Source organism: Photinus pyralis, unplaced genomic scaffold (genome assembly GCF_008802855.1).
Source record: "Photinus pyralis isolate 1611_PpyrPB1 unplaced genomic scaffold, Ppyr1.3 Ppyr1.4_LG4, whole genome shotgun sequence".
NCBI classification, from domain to species: domain Eukaryota; kingdom Metazoa; phylum Arthropoda; class Insecta; order Coleoptera; family Lampyridae; genus Photinus; species Photinus pyralis.
Genome location: NW_022170511.1, coordinates 21,617,594 through 21,643,271, shown reverse-complemented (window position 1 = coordinate 21,643,271; position 25,678 = coordinate 21,617,594). Strand labels below are relative to the sequence as shown.

General features: G+C 36.0%; 1 non-coding gene across 1 annotated transcript; it reads right to left on the bottom strand.

The window, feature by feature from the left end:
* Positions 1-1,852: 1,852 nt before the first annotated feature.
* On the bottom strand, positions 1,853-1,971 carry LOC116170012. Its single transcript, XR_004145145.1, has one exon. It is a non-coding gene; the product is annotated as a 5S ribosomal RNA (ribosomal RNA).
* Between the last annotated feature and the right edge of the window lie 23,707 nt (positions 1,972-25,678).

Here is a 25,678-nt window from a genome sequence, read left to right as displayed (position 1 = left end):
GTATCAGGTCAAAAAGTTTGCTCGTTCGGTATTCATGTTGTATCGGATTTTTATATTTGATTTTGTGCTAACGGAACCTTCCCCTAAAAATTTCTAAATAGTTGTCAAATATTTGAATAACTTAAAAGTATTCAAATACTTGAAGTATTCGAATACTTCTCAAAGTATTCAAATACCTTGCGAAGTAGTATTCAAATACTTTGCTAAGCATTCGAATACTAAAAATTTGCAAAAGTATTTGAGTTACAAATACAAATACTGCTTCCATAAAAGTATTTCATTACAAAGTATTTGAATACTAAATCGAATACTGCCTAGCTCTGGTTATGAGTAGGTACGTTCGTTGAAATTTTCAAATTTTGCACTGCGCTGTGTTCTAAACGATTTAGCTCGCAATATTGTGGTAGTGAAATTAATACTGTGATTTACAAAAAGAATTGTGTAGTGAGTAGAGCACAAAACGGAAAAATTTCACAAGAAACCGTAATACCTTTTTTTTAAAATTAAAAATTCATAATAAATGATAATTTTCTTCCACGGGGATCGTAGTCCCCATTACACTGACTGGTCGCGTTATCTGCACGTTGTATGGCAATACTTAAATTTGTCGTAAGTAAGTGGTAGCTCGGGGTTCCCCAGTAATATTGGTAATGCGTTTTCCCAGGTTCCATTGTCTCTACTGCGAAAGGTATAAAAATGTGGTTCTGTTCTATAATTGAACTGTATTTCCTTATTTTTATACTTACCGCAGATTCAGCTACTGCACCACTCGTTTTACTCGAAAATGAATCCAAAATACTACTTGGGTGTGGCGCCAACTCCTAAGATTTTGACTCTATCTGGGAGATATGTCAGCAAAACACAAAATAGCAAAAATGTTGGGGATTGGGCGCCAGCTCTGCAATTTGTGGCGCTAGCTGGCGCTACGTTTAAAGAACACAGCGCAGCGCTTGCTGTTGGTAGTCATCGAACACAATGGTGGTGTTAGCGTTAATATAGCACCCCCAAAAGTTAAAGGCTCTTTGCAAAATCTATAATTGCACTAGGTTATCTTGAGCGCTAGGTCTACAAAACAGAATACATAAAATTTTTACCCGAAAAGACAAAATGGTGGTGCCCCCTCCCCCACACACTATTGGAGGGTGATGGAAGCTCTAAAATTGTGGCGCCAGCTGGCGCTAGGTCAGCAGAACACAAAACGTCACAATTTTACCCGAAAAAACAAAATGGTGGTGCTAGGAAAAAGTCTCCCCCGCACTATTGGGGGGTGGCGCTAGCTATAAAATTTGTGGCGCTAGCTGGCGCTAGGTTCGATGAACACAGCGCTTGCTTTTGGAAATGATCGGACGCAATGGTGGTGCTAGCGTTAACATAGCACCCCCCGAAAGTCAAGGACTTTTTTGCAAAGTCTATAATGGCACGAGCTGAATTCAAAGTGGCGCTAGCTGGCGCTAGGTCAACAGAACACAAAACGTCAAAATTTTACATGAAAAGACAAAATGGTGGTGCTAGGAAAAATTGCTCCCCTCACTATTGGGGGGTGGCGCTAGCTCTAAAATTTGTGGCGCTAGCTGGCGCTAGGTCTGACAAACACAGCGCTTGCTTTCGGAAGTGATCGGACGCAATGGTGGTGCTAGCGTTAACATAGCACCCCCCGAAAGTCAAGGGCTTTTCTGCAAAATCTATAATGGCGCTAGCTGAACTCAAAGTGGCGCTAGCTGGCGCTAGCCATAGAGATTCTAGCGCAATCTGTCTTTAGTCAGAAATTTGAAATGGTGGTGAGTTGCCTTGTGACATTAAATTAAATCTAAAATCAACAGACAAAATGAGCAAAAATTAAAAAAAAAAAAAGAGACAACGGCACGCGGTGTTCCCAAGCGGTCACCCATCCAAGTACTGACCGCGCCCGACGTTGCTTAACTTCGGTGATCGGACGAGAACCGGTGTTTTCAACGTGGTATGGCCGTTGTCGAGAATATTATCATTCTAAAGGAAACAAGTGGACATTAAAAAGAGAACACACGAAACGGCCGCTAACACCGCGAATTTAGCGATGTCAACGATGTCGTGCTTTTGAGCACTTTTTAAATGGTCGTTAAACGATTTTCACAAAGTGGCGGAAAAAGCGTCAAGATCGCAAAGGTAAAATGAGAAATAATATCCTACAATTTGCAAACGATTCAGCTAAATTGGTCAAGTTGCGGCGTTGTGCTTCTTTACTATTTCCCCAATTCTATTTCTCACTCAACGATTCGTCAGCTAGACTGGCATGTGGTTTTGAGTTGATAAAATCATATCATGTTAGGCTAGTTCTGCAGCGCGGCCCTCTTCTTTAGTTTAAAATTTTCGAAGCCCGAAGGGGTGCTTATAAAGAAATTATTTTTCGCGTTCCTCACTAGAGTACAGAGGAAAATCACATTTTCTTCACCCTTTTCAGTGACGAAACTAATAACACCTGTCAATGCTCAATGCCCAATGGACAAAATGAAACAAGTCGTCAATCCATTAAAAAGAGCGGCGCGGATGCCACAACGCTGTGTATATCGCGAAAATTAGTGTTTTGATATTAGTGTATCAGCAAGTGAAAGAGGTCGTAGCTGTATAATGCGACTACAACCAATCTAACTAATATCAATAAGAACAAAAGGCAAAAGTAAAGAAATAGATTTATCTTTCGTGTTATTAATATTATTACAATTTACAATAAATTAAATACGTAGTATCATTGAATAAGGATTATATTTTGTATAAAGGATTATTGAATGATGTTTTTGTTGTTGGATTAAAAGAAATACGATTTTCCGGGTTTTCGATAGCGTTTTGCAATTTTGTATTACATGGGAGGTACTTTTTATTCAGTATCAGTAAGTACTTGCTACCGCTATAACTTAGGTCGTCGGCTACTTTATAATATTGTATTGGATAACGTCAAACCTCAAACCTCTTATGCTTTCTGGCCTCCTGTTACGAAATCGTCAATTTCTGAAATATGTGGACATAAATGGAACCAACATGGTTGTAGTCGGATATACCGTTGACTGAAGGCTTACCTTCACCTTCACTCAAAGGCTACTACCAATTGCGCTACTAACATTAACAACGAAGAGTAATATTAATTATTATTATGTATTCTTTGCTGCGTTACCTACCCTTAAGTACCTAGCGTAGGATTTAATAGTGAGCACTTCATTTTTCAGGCTAGATATATCATTTTTATCACAACGGAACCAATTTCCCAAACCAGTTGTGATTGTCCGCAATGTAATGTCAAATGTGTACCTACCTAACTTGCACGATGACCACCCTGCAACCATTGTTTAAATAAGTATTTAAACCGTACTTCAAAAATGGAACTCGAATACCATTTATAGTTTCAAACTACCCTAATAATAAACTGCACGAGCGACAAAGTCACTTCCGGTTGACGAATATTGATGAAAATTAAATAATTTAATCGATATTGATATAACAGACACTGCTTCTTTGAAAATTGATCGAATTTCAAATGGTTATTTTATATTCAGAACTTTAGTCATATGTATTGTTTAAGTGTGGACGCCACAAACTTGTGTATATCCCGAAAATGAGTGTGCAGCTATTAGTATATCATAAAAGACGAGATGTTCTTTTAATAAAGACGTAAGTATTGTAGGTACTATTATTATACGAATTAAACGCATTGAATGACGAATGACAATAATTTCTTTTAAAACGTTTAGTGGTAAATGTACAAAGAACTGTCATTCTTGACGAGCGTCAGTTAGAAAGATATGGAAAACCTTTGAAAATTAAGCTAAACTGATAAGTCCTTTAAGGGTTTTGGCAGATGATGAATTGAACTAAAATATTTTCAAAATGGCGCCACTTCCGGAAATACCGGAAGTAGCCATCAACTTTGTTATTTTAAATAGGGGCCCCCTATTTTTTCTACATTTTCGGATTCTACGTCGAATTTGGAGTACAACGATACCCCCATAGTTGACCATTTGCTCCAAGGGCTTCGCCGATATTCAAGTCTTTGTGTCAAAAATTCAATTTGCAGGGGTAATTTTAAAAATTTATTATTCGAAAACGGTGAGAGATATTGCAAAACAATTTTCAATGCTTTATTAAGGAAAGATCGAATTTTCTTATGGTATGCGTAACAGTCTAAAAAAGTGAGATTACGTCACTTTTTCAAAGCTCTCAACTTTTAAACTTTTAAATATCCGTAACTCCATTTTTTCAAATGGCACCCCTCATTTTGTTCTACACCCTTGTTTTCCTTTTTCCCAGACCTTTAATTTGATGCAAAATGTCAAAAGCTGCTTCAAACGGTTTCCGAGATATTCCATGTTTTAGTTGCTTCTTGTGGAAAATTGATAAAAAAAATTAAGTCGCTTGATGTTATTCTTTTGTTTTTATTCGCAATTCGCAAATTACTACAACATTTCACGAATAACGGTATCTTTCAAACAAAAATACAAAAAAAGGAAGCCTGTGGTAGACTCTGAAGAACAGGAAATAACTGTACTGGTGTATTTTGCTGCAAATTCAACTACATCGCTTAATGATATCCAAAGAGAAATTGACATATCAGACACGAGTGCACAAAGAATGGCGCCACTTCCGCAAATACCGGAAGTAGCCATCAACTATGTTATTCAAACATACAAACGGACCTCCTATTTTTTTAATTTTTCGGATTCTACGTCGAATTTGGAGTACATTTTGAAAATATTTTATACTCTGTTTTTTAACTAGGAAGACGGATTTAAACGTTCCCGCAAAATTCCTTAGTTTCTATTGGCTCCCGCTGAGCCTGTTTTACACCCAGGTAAAATTGCTATTGACATGATTTAACTGTCAAATTTAATCGCGATTCTCGTCCGTAACTGTTGTACTTATTTTTGAGTTTTTGCGTGTTCCGACTCCATTTGCATAAATTTTAACAAAAAAAACAGTTCTTTTAAGAACAAAAGTTGATATTTCGCGTCCTAAGTATACTGGTATTAGTGATGGATTCAACTCCAAGTACCAGTAAAGCAAGCTTGTCTCCTTTGAAAAAACGTAATCGCTTAATAACTTGGGTCATTTTATCAGTCTTCGAGAAGCAGTTTATTATAAACAAATGTTGTCTGATATTCCGGATATGAATTTTGCTACCCTTGTGTTGAAGATTGCATCTACCACAGGTAACGTAAACGGAGTTGGACTGGGTCAAGCATAGAGTGACCCAGTGACCCGGTGACCCAGTTAGTTTACTGACCCAGTGACCCGGTGACCCAGTGACCCGGTGACCCAGTTGACCCGGTGACCCAGTTTGACCCGGTGACCGAGCTTGACCCGGTGACCCTGCTTGACCCAGTTTGACCCAGTGACCCAGCTTGACCCAGTTTGACCCGGTGACCCAGCTTGACCCAGCTTGACCCAGTGACCCAGCTTGACCCGGTGGCCCAGCTTGACCCAGTTTGACCCGGTGACCCAGCTTGACCCGGTGACCCAGCTTGACCCAGTGACCCATCTTGACCCAGCTTTACTCAGTGACCCGTCCTGACCCGGTAGCCCAGTAATTAAATTATTGTTAGATATCATCCAAAACAATTTCAAGTAACTTTTAATTTAAAAAAAAACTTCCTCAATAATATTCGGCAACAAGCACGTAGCCCAATTTCATTCAAGAGAACTAATACCTAAAAAAATCAAATGCATTTGTTTATACTATCGACACTAGTCAAGTAGTCAATGAAAGTATTTAGAGAAAAGATTTATTTGGATTAAGCTAACTAGTAGAAAAAATTAAATGTGAATGAACACCTGTAAGCAAACTGGTAAGCCCTGAAGCAAAGAAATAACATTATTCTAATACAATTCGGGACATGGAAAGTTTTTTACGACAGTATTAAAGCAAACATCACAGAAATGGCAGTTGTCAAGCAATCGAGTATTATTTTCAACAAACCAGCATTTCATTTATTGCATAATCTGTACACTTGAACCGAAGGCACTGACTTAACTGCGTTATTCAATCAAACTAGGTGACTGGGTCGAATTGGGTCCCCGGGTGAAATTGCGTCGCTGGGTCAAACTGGGTCACTGGGTCCTGGGTCACTGGGTCAAACTGGGTCACTGGGTCAAGTTGGGTCAAGTTGGGTCACTGGGTCAAACTGGGTCAACTGGGTCACTGGGTCTAACTGAAAAGAGTATGACGTGACCCAGCGACCCAGTGACCCAGTTTAATTTAGTGACCCAGGTGACCCAGTGACCCAGTCCAACTCTGAACGTAAATAATGATGTAGACATATATTTGGTTGTTAAAGTATGACACATACTAGGAGTTGCACGATCTACAGTATACCGGATAATTAAAGAATATCGAAGTACTGGGATTGTTACCCCTTCGAAACGTTCCGGTGGTCATAACGCTGTTGCAAATGTGAGCTCTGACGATTGGCCGAATTGCGTGCAACACGTTATTAAGGAAGAAAATAAAATGTGTAGATTGGATGGCCTAATGGATACACTTATAGAACCCTTAATTATTTCACTCGGATCGAAGGACAGTGACAGTTCTAGTGAACTCTCGGAAGACAGTGACTAAATCTCTTATACATAAAGCAGTGAACTGTGCTGTCTAATAATATGAGTATAATTCCATTGTTCTGAATTTGTTCATATACCTTAACATTTGTTGTAAATTGTAATGTGGATTGTGTAGTATTACAACTGATAAAGCATTTAAAACTACAATTCAAAATAATGTTTCAAAGGCCAAAAAATGTATGCAGGATGATTACCTATTATCAATGTATTACCTATTTATTATAATTCGCTTTTAAAAGTATGATGTATGCATAATATAAAGGAGTTCCTACCAAGTAATAACTCAAAACCATAAATAATGAAATCTATCCAAATGTGAAAGAAAATCACATCACGCAACCCACAATACATATCTGTATAAAATGAGTCTATTATTTTTGTTACTAGATTCTAGTGACATTTTCAGTGTAAATCAGGTTTTTAAATCCGTCTTCCTAGTTAAAAAACAGAGTATAGTTCAATTCATCATGTGCCAAAACCCTTAAAGAACTTATCAGTTTATCTTCATTTTCAAAAGTTTTCCATATCTTTCTAACGGACGCTCGTCAAGAATGACCCTGTATGTTAGGGTGGTCTTTAATAATGATAAAGTACAACGTCAACGCTAAACAACGCAACTCTATTTTATTTGATAAATGTGCAAATATTCGAACGGCCGACTGCGACTGGTTAAAACGAGGCCTAATACTATAGGTACATATAAATATATATCACAATAAAACGAAGAATTACGATTAAAATTACGTACATTACCTTTTGTTATGGTACAAATATTGCACAAAACAATTAAAGTTCGAACAAAATCAACTGGACTCTGCTGAACGCAGAAAGTAAAGTCAGAAGATCGATATGACAGTGCTATCTTTGTTAAAGAATCCGAATTTTCTGCGGTGCAATTCTTACATAATATAATAATAATAATAATATAAGATGAATGGCATTATAGAAATCCAAGTGATCAAATTAAGCGTAAGCGAAAAGACCGCCAAATATTTTTGAAGACTGACCCCTAAAATGAAGTTACGCCACTGACCGTATTAGCGCAGTTTCATTGAAAGGTCCACCTAATGTATGCGACCCAATATATTGCACGTACTTTCGACGGACGACAGCCATGGTCAAGTTGAAGACATTTACCCCGATTTGACTAAAGCGTTTGACAGCCGGCAGGATTGGCCACAAAATCATATTAAAGAAGTTGAACGAAATTGGCTTCTCTGATAATTTACTCAAATTCTTCAAATCTTACTTGAAAGTGCTCCAATATGTTGCTTGTCCAACTTTTCTTCCGTCTCCTGTACTTCCAGAGTTGCAGGCAAGAAACACCATGGATCTACATTCTACATCTTCAGTAAGCTCGTCATTATTAAGCGTCATTAATCGCATCGGCTGATAGTTTAAACAGTCCTGACCGTGACAATTACCGCAAACACTCAGTGTATTTGGTATCTGGTCTATTATTGTGAAGACTTTTGTCTTTGAGTAGTGGCATTTCTCAATATAATTTATGTGTGGTGTTTTCAAGTATTATCTGTGGAGTTGAAAAAATTTATCAATTAGCGATAAAGGGATACCAAATTATATTTTGAGCGGAAAATTCCAAACAAGAATTTCGCTGCTGTTTTTTTCAATCGCATCGTTAAGAAACTTTTTGTGTCAATTGGTGACAAAGTAACTTAATTTAAGACACTCATTGTGATAGACAAAAGAATTTTTTTTCGCACCAGTTAAAAACAAGTTAATCAAAGGTTGAGTAACACATTTGAGCAGCATCTTGTGCGATAAATAACATTTTGTGTACAACGGCATTCGACAAGGAATTTGAAGAAAATTAATTGATGCATTTACTCACAACAAAAACCTTAATTAATTCGGAAAATTTATTACCAACGTTTTATTTCTATGCATTAGTAATCAGGTAATCACGATCTCGGGTACTACTTTCGCGAAATTGAGGCGGGTTTTGTGTTTGGATTCGCAAAACAATATTATAGATATTTTTGTTTGGCATTCATCCCGAAGATAAAGTTACCGGGGAGGTGCAAAAAGTTTAGGTGTACTCTACAAGAGGATCTAGGTATTTCTATATTTCTCAGTGAAGCTATTTTTCCAAAGAGGAATAAGATCAATTCGTTACCAGAAGAGATTATTGCCTACGTCAATTACTGTAAGTTACTTTAACTTTTTTGATATGTATAATAGTGGTCGTTTCTTTTTACAAATTTGCATAAAAAAATTGGTTTGAAGTAATTTTATATTCCTAAGAAAACCGACCTGGGAGAATTATTTGCAGAAACAGATTTTGTATGGTATTTATTGATAAGAATGAGATCCAGGCAAAGGATATGTGGGTAAATTAAAAATTGATTGTCGTATTGGAATTTTTGCCAGTGACGTCACGTAGAGGTTCAATTTTATTTTATGCAAGTGAAACCTTGTAACATGTAGATATGATTTAAACCAAATACAGTGTTCTATAAAAAAAACTTTTTGATCACTCTCTTGTGATCGCACCCTGTGTAGGTAATCCAAAATATTTTTAAAATATATAGGCTATTAGGTATATCATCATACAAAACCACAATTTCGACAAATACTTCCTCCGGATCATAACAGTTAACTCACCCTGTACATTCGAGTAGGGAACATTTTTATTCTAGGCAGACGTTATCGACATCTTAATTAGCATAAAATAAACGAACGGGCAACTTCAATTGGTGTACCTACCTACCTACGTTACCTTTCAAATAATTTCGGAATTCGCCCTTTAAAAAGAAATACTTTGAATGAAACTGAAAACAAGTGGATTCCTTTCTGACCAAAACCGCTACGAACAATTTAAGGAAGAATCTGCTAAACGACAAACTTTAATTATAAAATGCGGTCTCTTTACACCATCCGCGATAGTATTGTAATTACTTGAGCAGGGCTGTCACTGAAAAATAACATGGGTTGTTCAAAGTGGTAATCAATTTTAACACTATCGATAACAAATCATTTTAATTAAATGGAACAAATTAAAACAGAAGAGAAAATTGGTCAACTGTAAACGATGAAAATGTAGATGTATTTTGGAGGTTTGGGAGCTCTTTTCGAAGTGTAGTATATCTACACGTAATATGAGATTTCTTATATTTTACATAAAAACGAAAGGACTTGCGTAAAAATAATGAGCAAAAAGGATGTATAGCACGAGTAATGTTTTACTTTTTTACGGCTTTCTTTTTATTACTTTTTAAAACGTAAGGCCCGTGTTCTGTGTTTTTTTTACAGTGGATGCATAAAATCGATATGTAGATATAATATCCGACCTTTCCACTTTATTGGTAATACAACGTGCTTTTTACAACATCCTCCGTTTTTTACTAATTTGCTGATGATTCGGAGTTTTTTTGTGTTTACACTTCAACATTTTATGTTACGATAATAATGCAAATCTTGAAAATCCCCCTATGAATCTTTTTGATAGAGGTATCACCTATTGCGTCTGCACTACGGAATTATTTGATCTTATATTGTAACGGTAGTCTTTATTATCCAAGTTAATCGATTTTGATTTATAATGGTACACTAAAACAGCATTAAACCGGCAAGCTCAAGCAATTTAAGGTATACAGGGTGGCCATTTGAAAACGAAACAGAGCCTATTTTGGGGACTTCAAAACATTTACGAAAAAATCCTCGGACCCGTCAATTTTTTATCCAAGGGGGAACCATTTTTTTGCTAGTTTCGCCCCCCTGGGGGCAAAGCCATAACGGGGGTGACAAGTGCCCCCAAAATTTTAAATCGAATGGGGGGTCGAGTGATACCTTATTTTGAAGGTATTTTTATGTAGATTATAACTCTTAAGATTTAAATCAATTTTATTTTAAGTGCTTAAAGCTAAACTCAATCAAGTAAATGTTGAAAATGTTGGCCTTCGACTTCCATACAATAATACAGGTTTTGTTCAAACCTTTCCCGTACTTTTTGCTCCTGGGGTGATTTGACGACATTCATCAATTATTCTTTGTCGCAAGTTGTCTAACGATGTTGGCTGACTAGCATACATTCTAGTTTTTAAATGCCCCCATAAAAAAAATCTAACGGACTTAAGTCCGGGGACTGAGGAGGCCATTCAATAGCTCCTCTTCTTCCAATCCATTGTCCTGGAAACGTTTGGTCCAAATATTGACGAACCCCTGCAGCATAGTGGGGTGGCGCACCATCTTGCTGAAATACTAGACGATTTTCCAAGTACTCGTTGTTATTTTCTAGTATCTCCACTAATGCTGGATGAATCGTATTTTCTAATAACTCCAGTACATCTCTCCTGTTAGATTGCGAGGTAAATAGAAGGGGCCTAGGATATGGTTACCAAAAATGCAGCCCAAACATTCAATTTTTCGGGATGTTGTGTATGCACCACACGAAATATTCTGGGATTTGAATCAGCCCAATAGAAAAAGGAGCATTTATTTCAACTCTTTCAGGAAGTGGATAAACCATTATCACTGTTCAATGTACCTATTTTGCAACTAAATAACTTTAAAGTGCTATTTGTCACTACTATGATTTGACAACAACAATTGACAATCACTATTAAACTTCAAAATGTTGCTATAATAACGCTCTAAACAATAACCAAAATTTAACTAATTCATTTACATTTTTTTTCATAAGAAAATGTTGACACGTTTTTATAACTTTTATTAGCCCCTGTATCGGCTAGGCAAATTAGTAGCGATTTAAAAGTTAAGGGTTATAATCCACATAAAAATACCTTCAAAATAAGGTATCACTCGACCCCCCATTCATTTAAAATTTTGGAGGCGGTTGTCACCCCCGCTAGCGCTTTGCCCTTAGGGGGGCGAAACTAGCAAAAAATGGTTCCCCCTTGAATCAAAAATTGACGGGTCCGAGGATTTTTTCGTAAATGTTTTGAGGTTCCCAAAATAGGCTCTGTTTCGTTTTCAAATGGCCACCCTGTATATCAACATACTAACATAATCTCACATTCCAAGCACAAAAAGAGTATTGCTGGACTGCCGAATTTGGGGATATCATTCGGTTTGAATAAGTACAATTAGTTGAATGGGTTACAGTAACACCCTCCGATTAAGTCGAGATTACATCCGGTAGATCCGTCCTTAAAAAAATTGAATTTTGACACCGGTCCCGTATTTTTCCGACATAATTAATTAAATAAGTTTTAATTTTCTAGCGTTATCCTAAAGACACGCCATCGAGCAGGTAAATCCCATCTTCCCTCGATGAAATCGCGGAATTTTATAAAAGGGAAAGCCGTTGTTTAGTGGGGATCTTTTTGTCGTTTTGTTTGTCGTAAGTAGGTTAATTTATCGAGCTAATTTTTGCGAAACTACTGCACCGTCATACTTAAATCAAACGATCTTTTCTGCTTTTGCATTTTTCTACTGCTTTGCTTTTGTTTTTTTGTTTGCCCTTTTGTTTTACTAGCCGCACATGTGACATTGCTAAATGTCTATAATGACCCCTGTAATCACTGACAGATTGACACTAATCAAAAGTTCTATATGAAAATTGAAATTTTATATTAAAATACTTAAATTTAATCCAAAACTCGAATTGAATCACTCGGCCCCAAAGGGGCCTCGTACGCATCTTTTCCAGACGCAAAAAAAGACCAAAAACTTCTAGTGGCGCGGAAACCACTCCCGTTCCGTCGTTTCTTGCTGCCGTTTCGCCGACTATCGCCGCCATCACCGTCTACATATTTTACTTGACATGAAGAATAAAGCCAATGTCTCCCCTTCCCTCAATTTTGAGAATGGGTAACGGAGAAGTGCGGTATTTGGAAGAAAACCGTTCTTTTCGTTCTTTCGTTGAGAAGGAATCGTGGAAGACAATTATAGTTTGTAGAAACCAATTACTTTCGATCAGGCCTTCATTAGAATACCATGAGGATAGAACGTGTGTTATTATATTTTCAAAAGTCTTACATGGCACCACTAGAGGCATGCTTATGCAAAAAATCTGAAACAAATAAACTGGCCGTTCAAAATGTTTCGTTTGCGAGCTATGGCCCCAAAAATCCTAAAGTTTGCAAATCAAACAGAAACATTTTATGCTGATCGAATGGAATGCTTTAAAGGATTTATGCAAGTATTTATAACAGGTATCCAGGTATATGGTGTAATACAGGCCCACCTACGATCATGAAATTAATAAAAATGGTTAGGGGCACCTTAATTAAGCGTTTTCAACAACAAAATTTGCGGAAGAAGCCCTAAGTTGTCCGTAACCTTAATAAAAAGTTAATTCGTAGTGGTTTATTATTGTTACGTTGGTAAAACTAACCTGATCAGTCTCAGAAAGTGGCAGCGTAAGTTTTGTAAGAAGTTGTGCTAACTTCTTCGTCTACTAAATCGAAATATGCTGGGTTTTACGTGTATATTTTAACAGTTAATGTACTATGTACAAGTAGTATAGGTTGTATAATACACAATAGAATTTTAGGTTTACATCGACTTACACAAAATGAACGACACTTTTATGTGGATGTACTTCAATAACACTTTTGAAAGCGCACACAGTCTAAACTATAACGCTTTAGAAAAGAAGAACGTCGGAGATAGGGTTACATTTTTCCTTTCCGACCACCTTTTACACTCGAGCGGGGAAGGGGCAGTTTTCGCATCTTCCAAGGGCCGCCTTTTTCGTATCAATCGCCGGTTAGCATCAACCATCTTGTATGATATAATATTACAAACACTTACATCAACATTTTCTAATATTTTTAACGTTTATTAAAATATCTGTAAAACATCTCGAGAAAAGTTAACACCACCCTTTAAGAAATTGAAGTTGGCACTCAGGAATATTACACTTTTTTTTAGTCGCGCGAACTATCGCGCTGCTGAATCGCAGATAAACTTTTATATTACATATGTCTTTCTTTATTTAATTTTAAGGACAGCCTAAATCTCCTGAACTCTGGGGGTTCTGCCAAATAAATTTGTTTTGAACAAAAAATTCTTCATATGGACTCCATGTTAAAAAAGGTGTTAAATTAGTTACAAAGAAGAGTAGGGATCATTACGGGATTTTTTAAGGAGGCATACGTTCTGGGGCTACGAGATCGTTTAGGTATTAGTTTTGTTTTCAACTCAAACGGAAGAACAATTCGGATCTGGGTTATCAGAGCCAGCAGTATGTAGTGATAAAGTATATTCGTCCTGATCAGAGCATCAAAAAATCAAGTAGTTATTGCGAGTGCGAGTAACAATAATTGATATGTGGCGTGAAAACTTGTAAATCTTTAACAGAGACTTGGACGTGGAAATTTCTTCTTTTACGGTGATACAAAAAATAACGTGCAAAACCTTAAAAAAATGTTAAAATTAAATTTGTTTTGAACAAAAAATTCTTCATATGGACTCCATGTTAAAAAAGGTGTTAAATTAGTTACAAAGAAGAGTAGGGATCATTACGGGATTTTTTAAGGAGGCATACGTTCTGGGGCTACGAGATCGTTTAGGTATTAGTTTTGTTTTCAACTCAAACGGAAGAACAATTCGGATCTGGGTTATCAGAGCCAGCAGTATGTAGTGATAAAGTATATTCGTCCTGATCAGAGCATCAAAAAATCAAGTAGTTATTGCGAGTGCGAGTAACAATAATTGATATGTGGCGTGAAAACTTGTAAATCTTTAACAGAGACTTGGACGTGGAAATTTCTTCTTTTACGGTGATACAAAAAATAACGTGCAAAACCTTAAAAAAATGTTAAAATTACCGATCCATAAATAAATGTATAACAATTACCATTCGAAAAAGTTACGTTCAGAACACAGCGATTCACCGAATAATACATTGAAGACGTTTCCCACCGGGAAGGTTTCAATCTACATCTCCGTTATTTTTTTCGACTTATTATCGTTGTAAGAAAGCTGCTCCGAGCTGGTTTCATATAAACACTATCTACTAAAGGACATTATTTTTACAAGGTATAGTGATATTCTTTTATTTATGTCGAATTAAGGGTTGAATACCTTTACGAAAAACTGTCGTAAAATACAATTAGCTAGTGAAAGTTAAAAATAAATCTGGATTGTAAGTGAACATAAGGTAAATAGCGGAGTAATATAGAACCACTTAAGGGCACCTATAAAAATCATTATGCGGGTCAATCTGTAATTGGGTGAAAACCTGTAAAGGGCCCAGAGCAAGAGGAACAATAAATACATAAATAAGTAAATAAATAAAAAATAAATAAATTAATAGATAAATAAATAAATTACATGTATTTTATCCTTGACATTGGAATTGTTGGAAATGATGTTATTCAACGACGACGACGACAATAGATAATTATGGATCTGTCGGTCCGTTCTTATTATTAATCTTCGCAATGGATAACTATTTCAACCGTGCTGAGGTTTAAAAGAAACGATAAATTTATCTGCAATTGATAGGTTATGATCATATATCCGACATACACAAGCTGTGGTAGCAATAAGGGATGACTTTTCCATTTCAAATGCGAAACTTGTTCCGGCAGCTCCGGAGCTCCCTACCTAGTATCTACAGACGCTGTAAAGGCGGTGAAATGTAGCAAACCGTTGAAATGTGCAGCATCCTGTGTTAGATAGGTAGGTAATCATCCGAATACTTACTTGCATTAATTAAAACCAAATTACACGGCACGTTAAAACTGTAAAAGTTCTCTAAAATCAGGAAGTCTATATTAGAGAAGTGTCTAAATTACAGGACATTGTTTTAACGAAATGGTACCTTGCTGACGAGATTCTACTAATTTTAATATTGAAGAATTTAAAGCTTCAGCGCGTTTTAATTAACTTAACATCAGGCAATTTTTCACTTACATTTAGAGAATTACACTTCTGTCGTACATAAATTTTCCTCTCGAACTTTTTTCAATTATTTCAAGCTTAAAACCAATTTTCGTACCAAAATGTCAACCCGCAATAGCAATTAATTCGCTTGAAACGTCAAATAAAGGCGACGAAAGAAAAGGGCAATGTACGACGACAAGTTAAACGTAATTTCTATTGATAAATAAATAATATCGATTAAATCAAGTTCAATCGCTTTATTTGTCCAATTTTAGTTAGTGAACTCGACTGCTTTCTCAAAGCAAATATTTATGGCATTACTTGTCGGAAGAAATCAAGATTTGGAATGAATTCATAGGTATTTATCGGCAGAAAATGGGTTGCCAGGATCCTTCTTTGCCCTTTCTTGTACGTTGAAGGCAAAAAAAATTTAATCATTTAGTTTTACCACGTGAATATGGACTATTGAAATGATGCGAAACAATCGTTCATTACTGCAATTTTTTTTTACATAGAAGTGTTGATACAAGAACTTCATGCATATACACTAGATATGATGACTCAAAGTTTCTTTCTATATAAGCTTAAGTAATGTGGGGAATACGAGAAACCTCGAGACCGCTCGTGTGGAATTTCACGATGTATGGGGCTGAAACTGTTAACCCCTACGTCGGTGTGGCACGTTTGATTTTACTTACTGATCGTTGTTAGTTGCTCCTTAGGTTATTAACTCGTTGTGTCAATCGTACCTTTTGTTTCTTCTGGCTATGTAAATATAACTGTTCTAGATTATATGGTTGATGCAGTAAATAATGTAGTATTGATATATCCAAAACTTCATTTGGGTAGAAAAATAAAAATTGGGAACGTTGTGTTCAGATAAAGCGCCAAATTTGAATATCCCATCAAGATCAAAATTGATACGTTACCTGAATTATTCCTTTAAATCAATAAACACTGTCAAATACAGGTAAGACATCGTCTGCTTTATTTATGATGCAAACGTCACAGGTTTCAATTTAACAAAATGAACCATTCCATGCAATTTTTTTTAATGAATTTAATACACAATTTGATCGAATCTACTAATGATAAATTTACCCCAAAGTTTTACGCGCAAACGATATTAACGGTTGGCCAGAGTAACGAAAACGCAATTCAACTTATTGGATACTTATAGAATGTAAAAAGAAACGTAGGTACGTTTATCTTGAACCAGCTGATGTGACGTCACACAGGAACATGCAGCTGAACATACATGAAGTGGAAAATAAGTAGTTCAACGCAATTTATCTGGATAGGCGTTGAAAATTGTTGCTACGCGTTGATAAATTGTTGATGTGTATGGAAAATCACTTATGGAACAATATTTATCACTTTTTCCACTAAATATTAATAATCGCCTTGCGTACATCAACGCATCTCTCTATCATAATGAATATGCGCAGTCGTTCACTCCGCATATCAATTTTTATAAATATGCAACAGTGGAAATAACAGTTTTTAAAATTTATTGAAGTGAGAGACGGTTAAACTTTACTTTTGTTCTGTTACATTATGCACCTTTTGTGAATTACAACTTATGAGTGCTTAAGTGTACGAGGTAAATTTATAACACTTCAGTAATACAACAAATGTAATGTACTTCATTAGGGCGTGTAATTTATTTACACAAGGTAGACGCATTTATTATTCTTAACAATGAGCGAAAGCTTAAGACAAAATCCACACAGGGCGTCTGGAAAACTTTTTAATACGTTTAATATTTTATAAGGCAAAAGCAACGGCTAAAGTTTCATAAATAAATTCAAAAGAAACCTTCGATGTGGCTTTGCAATATCTTGTAAGATGTCGTTTTGATTCAACATTTTCCTTTTATATGCATGCTATTTACGCGTATAAAAAGAATTGGAACAATCCATTTCAATTTCTATGAATACCCTCGGTGGACGGTAGCAATAGGATTGCTGTTCCAATTAACGATGACATTTGATACTTAGATAAACGACACAACAGGAGAACATAAAAACAAGAAGAAACGTTGCAGGAAACTAGGAATCCTGTTACAAACCTGGTTTGACTTTAAAAGTCGTCTTAAATATTATTATTTTAGGTAATTTTTAACATCACGTGAGTTACTTACACCACAATCTACACATTTGAACAGCTTACAAAGTCACGTCGATCTCGTAGGCATTAGATCACTAACACTCGAATTACTTCATTAGTGCTCACAATTGAATGCCCAAATTTGTTTGCAATATACGATCAAGCAACTTAAACTAATCATCATCGAAAATGAAGCTGATTGCAATTATCGCAGGGCCAGCTGGATGTGGAAAGTCTGTTTCATCTACTACCAACGGTTCCCTTTTGGACGGGATTGCGTTCGGGGTTACATTGCGGTCGCGCTTGTAGGGTTTGCGTTTCCGAATCACTGTTCACAGAGGGTAAATATAAGTGGAGAATCTGGAGCAAGAAAGGTAAGTGTGGAAAACGCTAAACGCACATTTTACATCTCATACTACAATTAACAATCCGAGGCTAACGTATTTTTTTTTATATTTCCAGTCGGTGTCTCTATATACGCTAACGGTTCCCGTCGCTTCAAATTTAAAATCAAAACATCTCATGCTCAAAGATATTGCTCAAAATCGTAATCATGAAATGCATTTTTTTGGGTGTCTGCCAGTTGGAAGATTCTTAGCTGGCATCCCTCCTGGTCCATTGCTTCTCTCTGCATCCCCACATAGCCTGTTCTCTGTACTGTTCTTCAAATCATCAATCCGTTTCCTTTTTCATCCTCCTCGCTTAACATTTTCTCGTATTTCACACAATCGAATGTCGTTTTTCCAGATCTACTAGATACCGGGTGACCCAATAAGACTGTTCCTCGGCCATATCTCGGGAACCGTTCGTCGTATGATGATATTGGGTAAGTCGGTTATGAAGAATCGCTGGAAAATATTTTCAAGTGCTAAAAATGACCACCAGAGGGCGTAACTGCCATCTTAAATTTCAAAATTGCGTTTTCTTTAAATTTTGCATAATAAACTAAACTTTTTTTTTCACATTTTCGTAAAACAATAAACTCATTTATTTCAAAAACAAAGATGGCGTGGGGTGTTCAATTGTTTTTGCAATAACCTGCTTTAACTTTTTAACCGTTTGGCCGATTGTAACAAATTTGGTATCGTTGAAAAGAGCATTCCTTGAGCAACAAGAATCATATAGTTAATTTAGTTGAATCCTTCTCCGCCATGAGGGCTAGTTTTGACACTATGATCCAAAATCCTAAAAAAATCAAATGGAATGATCTGAGTTTTTCTTTATGAAAAAGTAGCCAGATAACACCCAAAGAGGCCAGTGAAAACCGTTTTTCAAAATCTCGTTCCTAACCTCAAATATTGGGAAAATGAGATTAATTAATTAATTAATTAAAATGCTTAAATTGTATCTTATTTGCCGTATTTCGCGTATTTGTCGATGGCGCGAAAGAAAATGCAATTTTAAAATTTAAGATGGCAGTTACGCCCTCTGTTGGTCATTTTTAGAACTTGAAAATATTTTCCAGAGATTCTTCATGACAGATTTACCCAATAATTTTTTTTACCGCTAAGTCATATGACGAACGGTTCTCGAAATATGGCCGAGGAACAGTTTTATTGGGTCACCCGGTGCATACATACTTACAGGTCTTCCTCGTTCTATATCTTCCTCGATTTGTTTTTACTACTGCAATTGTATCTCTGGTTCCCAAACCCCCTCGGAATCCAAATTGATCTTCCCCATTAGCCCTTCCGTTATCCTCCTCAACCACCTATGTAACAAAATCTTAGCAGCGTGAGCTATAACACCGATGGTTCTGTCTTCTGTGTATTTCTTTGTTTCTTTCTTTTTCTGAAGCAATATCATAACGATCTCTTTTCATTTCAATTTCTATTGTCCTTCCTAAATATTCTTTATCCATCTCCCTTAATTTTTACCAGATCCCATTCCTTTACTCTTTTTAACCCTTTTCATTTTTATTTCCACCTCTGCGAACAAAAGAACATGATCACTATTAATATCTATACCTGGCAAACCACACCGATTATTTTAACTCATTTCTTCAATCATGATTAAATGACCCTGCTTTCGACAAGACAACCCGAACAAACTGTTGTCAAATTTCCACTAAACTCGATGAGGGCTGTATGGAAGGTTTTCCGAAATTATTGATTTCTACCACGGAATAGAGGTTCAGGTGCTCGTGTACCAGACAGATAATACTACCAAATGTTACCCGATTTTATTTGCTTTGTATACAATTTTATGTTTCTCGGCAAGTATGAAGTCGATAAGTGACGTTATTCCCACTCCTTTTTCGTTGGCTGTGCCCTTAATTTTCGGTCTACTACGAGCGAACGAAATGGTGGCAGTACTCAAGACCGATTGGCCACGGAAACGTAGACTGGCATTAAAGGTTGAAATGACCTACTGTTACAGAGGTAAAGTCTGATGCTCACTGACTCCTCGGACAACTGCTTCTTACAGAACCATAATTTAAGGTGCAATCCTGGCCTTGCCGATAGCTGCAGTACACTTTTTAGAACTACCCTAAACCAGCACGAATTTCTTTGAAACCCTCCAATTTATGTTCATGAAGTGATAAAATTAAATTATGAAGTCACAAGAGAAGCAAGCAAAAGAAAATAATAAATCCTTTCAGCTAATTTAATATAATTTACGTTATCTGCTCGCATATTTGGGCAGTTACAATAATTAACGTTATCCTAACGCATAATTTCGCAAGGGCTAAAGTTTGATTAATAATAATAAAGCACAACGCACAATTACGTCCTACTAACTTTAATTTAGGTGTATTATAGCAAGTTTGTAAAGAGCTACGTGCAAGTAATCATCAATACAATTCAACTGATCAATGCTTAATGAAAAGATATTACCCTAAGATTCAAACTTCATTAATGGCAGACGTTCTGCATATTTCTACTCGGAAACGTTATTGACTCACCGTCCGCTCGCTTTACAAGTTCATATATCCATTCCTTTAAGAAGCAATTAAACACTCGAAACGTAAATTTTTGTCGTCTTTATTGCGTCAGTCACCCAAATTATAAATTATTATAATGTATGGGTTTAGAAGCCGTAAACATGAAGATTGTTTTCTTAGAAAAACTGGTTTACATATATTCAAATGGGGGAGGTCATTATCTAAATATTCTAAGTAACACAAGCCAATTGAAAACAGAAACATTGCTTTTAGCATATTCACATTAATTGGAAAAGAGAGGCAACCCGTGAAACTAAACTAAGGTGTAAACTTGAACAAAGCAAATAATCTACAACATGATGGAAAGATCCCATCGACGGTACAGAAAACAAGAAATTGTATTAAGGGCGACACTCATCAAAATAGCAAAAAGTGCTGGATTAACAGAGAGGATTGCAAACCTTCCAATATTCGAACGGATTGAGGAGAATCGGTGCAGGGGTCGAACCTTTTACAGAAGGAAGCTAAGGCTCGCTTTAAAAACAACCCATCCATCGAATTTTCTGGCATTTTATAATTTGAGATACCCTGCAACGATGCAAAAAAGCATCCCTCGTCAGAGTGTCCCTTAAATGGTTTTCCACAAGCAAAAATAATACATCGCCTGACCGCGCGACACAACTTTTTCACAAAACCGCCTCCCATAAAACCCAACTAAAATAACTACTTACCTACTGTCAAAATCAGTAAAGCATTACCTGCAAAATCCAATTTATACACACTGGGTTGTCGTCGCTTAACTGTTTTCAACAGCTTTATTTTCAAATTCGAATTGGGTTCAACATAGAAAAATGTACACGAATACCGCTTAGTAGCGAACGTGAGCAAAAGTATGTCTAGGCATAAAAGGCGATAACTTGTACGTTTCGAAATAAGCGAGGAGAGGTTACGAGTTGTAAAGGGGGTTTTCGGTAGATTTTCAAAGAGTTAGCATGTGTGAAAATTTCGATTATTGGCAGCTAATTTCGCGAGCTGTTACGTACTATTTTAGGTGCACTAAAATTTTCGTTTGTGAAAGTTTATCTAGTGGCAACAATAACAGCTTTATTTAGAGTGAAAAAATCCTAAACAAGAAAGTTGCTGCTTATTTTTCAATCGCGTCATTAAGAACCGGTAACTGAAATCAGATTGATGACAAAGTGCGTGTTGCTTGCAAGCTTAATTTTATGTTAAAACGGAAGTTATCCTAATTCATAGCAAGGCCGTTTCTTTTCAAGTGATGAAAACCTACTCACATAAACAATTCCGAGCGGTAGGAGACATCAAAACTCATTGTGATTTTCGATCGGCTGCTTAAAAGCAAATTCCACAAAGTTGAACGACGTCATTGGACAGCGCCTTGTGCGATAAACAAAATTTTGTATACAACGGCATACGGTAGGGAATTTAAACACAATTAATTCATGCATTTGCCCGTAACAGAACGTGGTCAATAAATTTATTGAACAAAAATAATATCCACACAGCGTATTATTTCTGTGCATAATTACTATCTGGAGTGTTATTTTCATGAAATTAAAGCCGGTTCGCGATTCATACGAACTTCTCTCCTTCTAAACTTTGCGTTCATCGCTAAGATAACGTTACGTACAAAAGAGAATATTACCCACGTTAATAACTGTAAGTTATTTTAAATAATTCAAATCAAAATAATTTTGATATTCCTATAGGAATCGGCCCGTGAAAATAATTCGCTTGAAACAGATTTTGTATTGTATTTATTAATAAGAATCAAATCCAAACAAAGGATTCGGTTATTTTGTTTCATTGGTGGGAAAATTGCATTCAATTTCGGTGATACTATTCCTTTGGTTGGATTAAAATTTTGTTTAGCATTCAGAGGGGTTTGTATATTTTCAACTAATTTTATTTATGTGGTAAATATGAAATTTAGAAAAAGATCAAATTGCACTTTTTGTATTTCTTTTATGAACCAAACCAATATTTTAATTCAAGTACCTTGGAAAGGTTTTACTTAATTAAAATCAAATAAGTTCACATACTTATTTATTCGAGTTTAATCAAACCAGAGGTAAGAGGTAAAACTTCCGTAAAGTAAGGGGTATAGGAACATATGTCATTACTGAACTAGCCGTGGGTAAAATAAAAATTAAATGTTACAGTAAAATTTTTACCAGTGCCGTAGAAGTTCAATTTTGTTTTATTCAAGTAAGGTCTTTAACCTTTATAAATGTGACTAAGCCGTTACAGGGGTGCATCATGCGTAAGAATGGATTTTGGATTAGCGGACCTACCGCATGCAGTTAGATTCTGTAGTGATGGCCTTAAAACCAAAATACGAAGCTAACTAAAGAAACCCAACGACTGACTACATTAAATCTACTCTTTATTGTTACATTACAACTGCCTATGCTCTTAATCACCTACAAAATGAGAAAAATAACCGTACACTTAGCTATATACGTTTGAAACAGCAGTATTTTTCGACTCGATAATTGAAACGCCAAGGGCAACATTTTCAATCGTATACCTTTTATTTAAATTTGTGTTCTTTCGCTTTATTCGAAACGGGATTGTTTGCAGAAATACTCGAATCCTCGTAACTACGTAAAGCTACACTGTTAAAGAAGACGCACCAGATTACTTTTTATATTGCTGTTTGCGTACGTTTAATGCGTGTTTGCAGTACATTCACAAAAAAGAATTGACTACGAATTGTGAAAGCGTTTCATCGCTTTTATTGATTGTAGGTATGTACTGCACACATTCAAAAACGTTCCGCACTAAACTGCGACTGTGAATGAAATTTGAATAAATTATGCTAGAACTTGCGTCTTCTTCGGCTTTTTAACATGCTCGACATCGAAATTCGCAAGTTGTTCTCGAGCTGAATCAGCCGATTTTGCGGTTATTTGGAATAATTTACTCTTTAGACGGAATTACCCGAAATGTCTAACTCTTGCAGAGTATTTGAAACGCTTTCTTCTGAAAAATCAGGCTGACTTTTTCAAATTATCTGCAACTCGTTTTCTGGTGTTCGTTCATTTCAAGGCATATTTACAATACCACGTAGCAAATGCAAAACGATTGTTAGGTACGAAATAAGAGATACTGAAAATGGGATGTTTTACATAAAGCAAGCAAGACAGGGGGCCTTCTTAAAATCACAAAACCCTCAGTATGTCAAACGACGTTGTACAATACGATAAACAAAAAGCCAGTACGGCAACATTTATAAAGAGCTTAATGCGCCCATTTTTAACCGTAATGCAAGGGTATTATTACTTGTTTGTGAAAAGTCCTTTACAGCATTAACCTACGCAGTCATTATTCGAGGCTTTATGTGAAATCTTCCTAGTTTAACCAAGTTACACGACTTCATTTTCGTTAATGCTAAGTAATTTAAATTGCAGTGCTTCAAGCATGACAATCTACACATTATATTGTTTGTTAGACTTCTCCCCTTAATCATCTTTTATTTTCCTAAAAAGGAAAGGAATGTATACTACGTGCTACGTTTTAAATTAGTGTAAAAACACTCCAAAGTGTACATATTGTGTAAACTGCGTCTTTGGACGTTATTTCGACCGTAACACCGAAAATAATGACGAGAATGAGAATATTTCAATTTATTAAGTAAATCTGGGTATTTACAAAATAAACACAAAATTGGTTTGTTTTATTTGAATTTGTATTTCAATGTGTGTTTGTTTTTCTTTTGTTTGTAAATGCGTAGTGTTCGTTTTAATTTTATCGCTTTTGCAATATATTCAATTTAGATAGGATGCTTTAACTAAGACACATCTGGTCGTTTGCAATAAGAACTTTTATGGTTAGGCGAAATCTAATTAACGCACGTGTTTTGGTGCTGTTAACGAAAATGCAGGTATTTTGAAAAATTGCGCGTTTTATGTTGGAGAAGTCGAGACGTTTGGCGCGTTTTGTCGTGATTGGCGATTTATTTCTTCTTATCTAAGTTAACCAAACTGGTGTAAGAAGTTTAACGCATGTTGTCCGATTACGGAAAAAGTGTCGTCTAGTTGAAAAAGCAAGCAGTTGTAGTGGACAGCGAGGCCTTTTGTTAGGGTTTCCTTCTTATTAAAAGTTAAAAGTTTCTACCGTCCGAACAGCCACCGAAAATTTGTCATCTTATTCATCAAGCCAGTTTGTCTTCTAATTCTGTTATAAAGCAAAGTGAAGTTCAGAAGCTGTCAGCATTGTATTGCAAACCTTTTCGCCTGGATTATTAAGAAAAAACTAAGTAATTTAAACATTGAGATGTTTCATTGTGACGCGAGCTGGAAGTCTACGACAAAATGCAATGCAAATTTAAAGGTGGTTTTGTTTTGAGCTAGCTGGACAGGTGTTTCGTGGGTGGTGTAGTGACCGCATGCCATGGCACACAGCAATATTAAAAATTATCTCACAAGGATGTCCCTAACGCGGGGTAGAGTAGAAGCAAAAAAATTACTTGATCCCTACGGGTTGTAAGCAAGCAGCTAACTTAATTTATATTAAATTTATCTGAAACGATTATTTCCTTTTGCTTGCTTCTCTTCTATTTAACTTTATATGAAATTAAATTTTTATTACGCCATGAAGATAAATTGAAGTATCAAAGAGTTACCTGCAGGTCTTGATAAATCCTAAATTTTGGTTCAGATTATTTCATTGCAACCGTCAGTGAGGCCAAAATTTACTCTTAAACTTTGGTTCTATAAATCGCAGGCCATTTTATCCCCTAATACTGTTCGCATTTCGTTGTCAATCAATCCTGAGTACTGTCACTTATCCGTTCGCTCGTAGTACCGAAAGTAAAGTGGTTATACCGTCACCACACCCGGTTTCGCACTTACCTGGAAGCGTAAAATAGCATAAAAATCCAATAAAATCTGGCCAGAAGATGGAGGGTCGGTAATATCGTTAAGGGTGCTTCGGGACTCGAGTACTGAAAATGTAATCCCCATGTAATGGCTACTTTTGGTTTCTAACTTACCCATATTGAACTCCGAACGGAAATTTCTAGGAAATATTGGACTGATTTATAGGAGTATCCATACAAATTCAAATTTCACAATGCTTTTAAATGAGCTCAAACGGAATTTACAAACGAGTCTGCTACAACTCAGTCAATTCACAATTACCGATCCTTTTTAAACTTTTCGCCCAAGTTGAAATCAAAACGGTATTTATTTTGAATACAAAATCAAAGAAATTTCATTACCTTAAATACAGTTTTTTGTTATGGAATCGACTGCATTGTTG